The sequence below is a fragment of the Limulus polyphemus genome, unplaced genomic scaffold (genome assembly GCF_000517525.1).
Source record: "Limulus polyphemus unplaced genomic scaffold, Limulus_polyphemus-2.1.2 Scaffold7254, whole genome shotgun sequence".
Lineage (NCBI taxonomy): Eukaryota > Metazoa > Arthropoda > Merostomata > Xiphosura > Limulidae > Limulus > Limulus polyphemus.
In genome coordinates, this window is record NW_013672864.1 from 1 (window position 1) to 6,142 (window position 6,142).

Here is a 6,142-nt window from a genome sequence, read left to right on the forward strand (position 1 = left end):
GTACAGGTACACGTTGTTAAGTATCAAGTGTTTCATACAAAGGTACAGGTACACGTTAAGTATCAAGTGTTTCATGTACAGGTACAGGTACACGTTGTTAAGTATCAAGTATTTCATACACAATTACAGGTACACGTTGTTAAGTATCAAGTGTTTCATGTACAGGTACAGGTACACGTTGTAAAGTATCAAGTGTTTCATACACAGGTACAGGTACACGTTAAGTATCAAGTATTTCATACACAGGTACAGGTACACGTTGTTAAGTATCAAGTGTTTCATGTACAGGTACAGGTACACGTTGTAAAGTATCAAGTGTTTCATGTACAGGTACAGGTACACGTTGTAAAGTATCAAGTGTTTCATACACAGGTACAGGTACACGTTGTAAAGTATCAAGTGTTTCATGTACAGGTACACGTTGTTAAGTATCAAGTGTTTCATGTACAGGTACACGTTGTTAAGTATCAAGTGTTTCAGGTACAGGTACGCGTTGTTAAGTATCAAGTGTTTCATACACAGGTACAGGTACACGTTGTTAAGTATCAAGTGTTTCATACACAGGTACAGGTACGCGTTGTTATGATTCACATAAAATGTACTGACTTGGTTAGAATGAAACGGACAGAGATGTGTACATACGGTAATTGTAAGATGGTAGTGGCCTTTTATGAAGATAAATACGGTTTTAAGAAATAGTAATACTTAATGGAAGAGGAAGGTATTACCACGGAATTTGGAGCAATTGTGCGTAATTATGGCCATCATACTGACCATTATCGACGATGAAGAAAGTAGGTCCGATGGCACTACAAAATCTGGACCAACGTTTTTATACAGTACTATTTGGTCTCAATATTGATAAATATTAAGTTTAGTTTTACAGCTTCTTTTATTGTGGATTTTTGTTTTATCTGATAAATAAATTTATAACTGTATTTGCTAATATAGTGTATTAACAGCCGTCATACTTTGAACTGACAATGATTAACATGAAAAACAATAAAAAATAACTTCCTTTTAGATTGCGATAACTACAAAATATCGCTCATAGTGTAACGGTTTTTCTTGTGTGGAAGAATTGTTAGAATCCTTGTCTGTATTCAGCTTTTGTCATTTCCTTGCGCATGCTCCGAAACCGTCTATCACTAGTGTCAGCGACCGGTATTCTTAGCTTAACATCCCCTCATCTAGCCAGACGTCTTGAAGTTGGCGCTGCAAAGAAGGGTGATTTATATCCAGTTTCTTTTGGACAAGAAGAAGCACATTTTTGATTTATAATTGTACCTCTTTGTTCGTTACCAAGGACATGCAGTATAAGATCAAGTTACAAACTTACAAATACGCGTAGCATACAGTTTTGTAATATTTTATTCATTTTACCAAACCAGACACTAAAAACATTTGAGATTGAGGTACAGTTCTGCAATAAAGCATATTTTATTTCATGTCTAGTTAATTAACTAACATTAAATCGATTAAAATATGTTCTGCTACTAATAATTAACTGACTGTTTAAAATTCCGAAGATTCTGTTGAGTTTCGTAAAATATTAATTGCAAAGTTTAGTCATTTGAAAAGTATAGTAGAGACTTTGTACTTTTATTTTGTATTTATGGCTCTCTATTGCTGTTCTTAATTTTGAACTATTGACCAAATGGAAAACAGTCAGTCAGCAGCACCCTAACACCCACCACCATCCACGTGAAAAGAATTGACTATACCGCAGGTTAAATTCAAGAGAATTTGTGGTATTACACGGATTCGAACTCGGCTCGCTAACTCTGAAATCCACAGGGCTAACCGAAGTCCTTTAGTACAAACAACCTTCTTTCTAATATTTATACATCACCTGTTTCCTTAAACTTCTTCGATTTCCGGATATATTTGTCAAATGTGAAATCAACAATGGAAAATATAGAAAAACAGCCATAAATATAAACAGTTTAAAATCGTATTTAAAACTTTTCACTTGTTGGTAATGACCAGATGCGACGTCAGTTTAGAGACGAAAGGAAATCAACAATTAAGTGACTGTTAAGTTTTACCTGTGACTTGGCTTGTGACTTGTGAGCTTTTAGATCTTGTGATAGAAGAAATAAAACGCTTTCCATTTCATTAAATGGTTGAACTTTTCATTACGTTTACCGAATGGTACAAAGAGCCCAACGAACGATAAAAAATACATTACGGCACTAGTATCAGAAGTGGAACTAATTATTTTGGTGAAAATAAGATAAATATCAGACTGAACTTCAAGATGACGACATGTGCTCGAAGTGAGGTCGCAGCTTTACTGGAAATGATGGAACAGTGATCATATGCAAGGATCAAACCAATCACACCCAAACACAAAAGAACTTCGACGACAGGATAAAGCATCTGGAAACTGAACTGGCAAATGCAAAGACCAAACCAACCATGCCTATGTTCGCATCTGCTTAAGAAATCCAATATCAAACATCATTAACATGAAATATGGAATACTAGAACGAATCTGGTCTAAAATCTGTTACCATTAATGCAATGCTAGCTTGAATGACTTTCTTGGACAACTCCAGCTAATGCATTTCCAGAATTTAGCTGGTCAGTTCAACAACATCATCCAATTTAGAAACCAAGAGACTATGGTGGAAAGGTACCATGAAAAGTGTAAAAGGCTTAGTTCGAAACAGTTTCCGATCTGATTGGATGGAATAGTTCACAATTAGTATTTCATTTTGGTGCCCATTTAAAAGGACCAGACTAACAACATTAGGAATCTTTCAGCTGAGAGCTGTAACAACTACCAGCTGGTGGCTGCCTTATCCTTCAGGTTTAGAGTGACACACCAGAAGGAGGTTTCCAAAGCAAAGTTCAGGAGTAGGGTAAGGTGGGAAAAGAAATGCGTCCTTAGCTGAACTTGTGGAAGATATGGAAAGACTTGTCCAATGACCTCGCCCACATGCTCCACGTGAAGTGATGGATTCGCTTGCAAGTGACCAATTAACAGATGCCATAATGGATGAAGACATTCGAATTAATTAAGGTATAAAAGATGTACAGTGAGATGTAGCTGTACAGTTCACGATGAAGATTCAATCAAGGGAATTTGCATGTAAACAAGTTAAAACATCATTCAGGAATTGTAGAATCGTCAGATCAACTAGTTTGAAAAATGAACTATCTCTCTGATGGAAGTCTAGAAGAAATAAAAGGATTAATTAGACAACTGTTTACTCAGAACAGATGAATTAAACACAATACAATAGATTTTCCAATTTTAACTGAAAATAACATAGGAACTATAGACAAAATCCTTTACTTGGAGAACTGTTTATTCACAACGAGGAAATGCATAACAAAACAGGAAGCGTTTCAGTTGTAAGTTAAAAGGACATATTGATAAATAACTTTATAGTAGGAAGGAAAGTTATTTATCACATGGTAATACTTACTAAAATTCCAACTATAACGTTATTTATCACATGATAATACTTACTAAAACAGATACACAACCTTCCAACTATAAAGTTATTTATCACATGGTAATACTTACTAAAACAGGTACACAACCTTCCTCTTTTCCATGTGATAAATAACTTTAGAATATGAAGCTTGTGTATTTGTTTTAGTAAGTATTACCATGTGATAAATACCATAACTTTATAATAGGAAGGTTGTATCTGTGTCTCAGCGAGTACTATCATATAGTGTATCACATCTATTTAGAGCAGAAAAGCGTGTGTTTGTATAATTGCAATTACTAATATTTTGACATAAAAATTAGGAATACAGTAACAATTATTTTGCTAGAATCTGGATCTGAATATTTTGCATCATTCCGAGAATTTGTAATTGGTTTTGAAAATCATTATTTCGCTGAGTTCAGACTATTGTGCACAAATATACTATTTTTTATTTATCTAGCATTTTGTTCCACAAATAATGTAGTTCGACTAGTTTTCTCGCCGCTAGAGGGGGACACGGGAAAGTAACACTTGTTGCGTATGCAATCTGAATTCAAAGAAGAGGGTGGTTAATATAACAAATGAATTAGATAATATAAACAATGGAAATGTATTACTATCGATAGTGTTCGTTGAGGCGCTTTGTACTTTAATCTAACATTTTGTACCACAAATAATGTAGTTCTACTTGTTTTCTCGCCGCTAGAGGGAGACACGAGAAAGTAACATTTATTGTGTATGCAATCTGAATTCAAACAAGAGGGAAGTTATTATAATAATTAAATTAGATAATATAAACAATGAAATGTATTACTATCGATAATGATCGCTTAGGAGCGCTCTTTATCTATACATTTACTGCTGAAACATAATAACAATCAGTGACGGACATCTAATACAGTATTGCTTGTATTTGTGGCAATACATGTTTCATATGTGAACAGGGTGTAGTCTAGTGATAAGGCGTGTCAGGCTGTGGTCGTAAGACCCCCAATTTTGAACAGGTAGACTTGAGGGAAGGCAGTATATGAACAACACCTATCACAAATTCTTGGGATTTGACTGTGGCTCACATATCCCACCTAAAGCTCCAAGTGTTTTTTCTTTTTTGAAAAATAGAAGAACAGTGCCGACAGCATCCATTTCCGCACGAATTCATTTTTGACTACTTCATTTCACTCCTAGAAAACTAAATATTTGTTGGGAGTCCGACATTTATACACAATTCTTATTCTAGCAACACTTTCGTTATTGGAAACGAGCATAATACACGTACTGCTGTAAGATATTTCTGTCCAAGTTAGTTTTCTAGCTCCTCGTGTCATTATCAGCCAGACATTTCTAAACTTGTTATCGCATCAGTTACTCAAGGTGACGCATGCGTGTCAGCTATAATTAATTATTGTTTTGGGATTGCATGTCTTCTTGATAATATTACACCCGTGTAATGAACTAAGAATACATACACTGTGTTTTGTTTGTGACCTCTTTGACATTGTACTTATGATTATGTCAGGTTTTTATTATCAACCCATGTGTTACTTTAGACAACTCAGTGCTTCACAGTTTGAAGTAAACAGTTCAACTGGACTGTCACTACCTCATTATTGACGTGCAGCAGTCTTAAATTTTCTTTTATTATTTAAAATATCCTAAGATTAGGTTGTGGTTAGTAATCGTAACGTACATTGTATATCCTAATATTAAAACAATACAATCTGATCTTAATGACTAAGCAAGTAAGAACGATATGTTTAATTAGCTACACTCATTATTGGAGTGATAATGATAATTATGTTTGATCGAAGGTTAGAACTGAAAACAGGTTTTATGTAACACATTTCACATGGGAAAACAATTTCTGTACAAAAAAGCCAGAGGTTGTCGATGAACAGGATCTGGTTCGAGGGTCCATGGTTCACAACTCGTTGCAGGAAAAGAAATCGCACTATAAGGGTGACGGTCAAATGCCACAGTGTTATTATAATTGCCGAAGAGTTGACTAGCTGTCTTCACTCTGAGCTGTAGTTTCAAACTAGCGTAGATAGTTCTTGTGTAACCTTGCGCGAATATCTAAAACAAACATATTAAAGAAATTGGCTGGTAAATAACTCTAGTTTCTTCTTCTTCTTGCATTGTGAATATTAATTGTTCTGATTTATTTAAAGCCATGTTTCGTAAGCTGTAGAGTACACGGGTTTGAAGGCTTCAATTAAAACACAAGGTCACATTGTTGGTACAATCACTTGTCTAGATAGAAGCATATCACGAACTCCATGGATGGATAAGCTGTCTTTCTTGATTTTACTCTAACCCTTTCCCCAATAAAGTAGAGGTGTCCAGAGGACGTTATGATCACGGAATTGAGGGATAGCAAAAAATGTGAAATAATCTTTCAGAAAGTGGAAACTGCCAAGCATATATTTATATAATATAACTCATAAAAATGGTTCTGTATATACATGTACTACAGTAAGCATATATTTATATAACTCATAAAGATGGTTCTGTACATTAATGTACTACAGTAAGCATATAGTTATATAACTCATAAAAATGGTTCTGTATATACATGTACTACAGTAAGCATATATTTATATAACTCATAAAAATGGTTCTGTATATACATGTACTACAGTAAGCATATAGTTATATAACTCAAAAATGGTTCTGTATATACATGTACTACAGTA

At 34.5% G+C, this 6,142-nt stretch overlaps 1 long non-coding RNA gene across 1 annotated transcript in view; it reads left to right on the plus strand.

Annotated features, from left to right (window-relative positions):
* The first annotated feature begins 2,973 nt into the window (after window positions 1–2,973).
* LOC111089748 overlaps window positions 2,974–6,142 on the plus strand; it is a 14,577-nt gene continuing 11,408 nt past the window's right edge. Inside the window, exon 1 of the long non-coding RNA XR_002613960.1 lies at window positions 2,974–3,363. This is a non-coding gene — a long non-coding RNA (uncharacterized LOC111089748). The remainder of the gene's footprint in view (window positions 3,364–6,142) is intronic.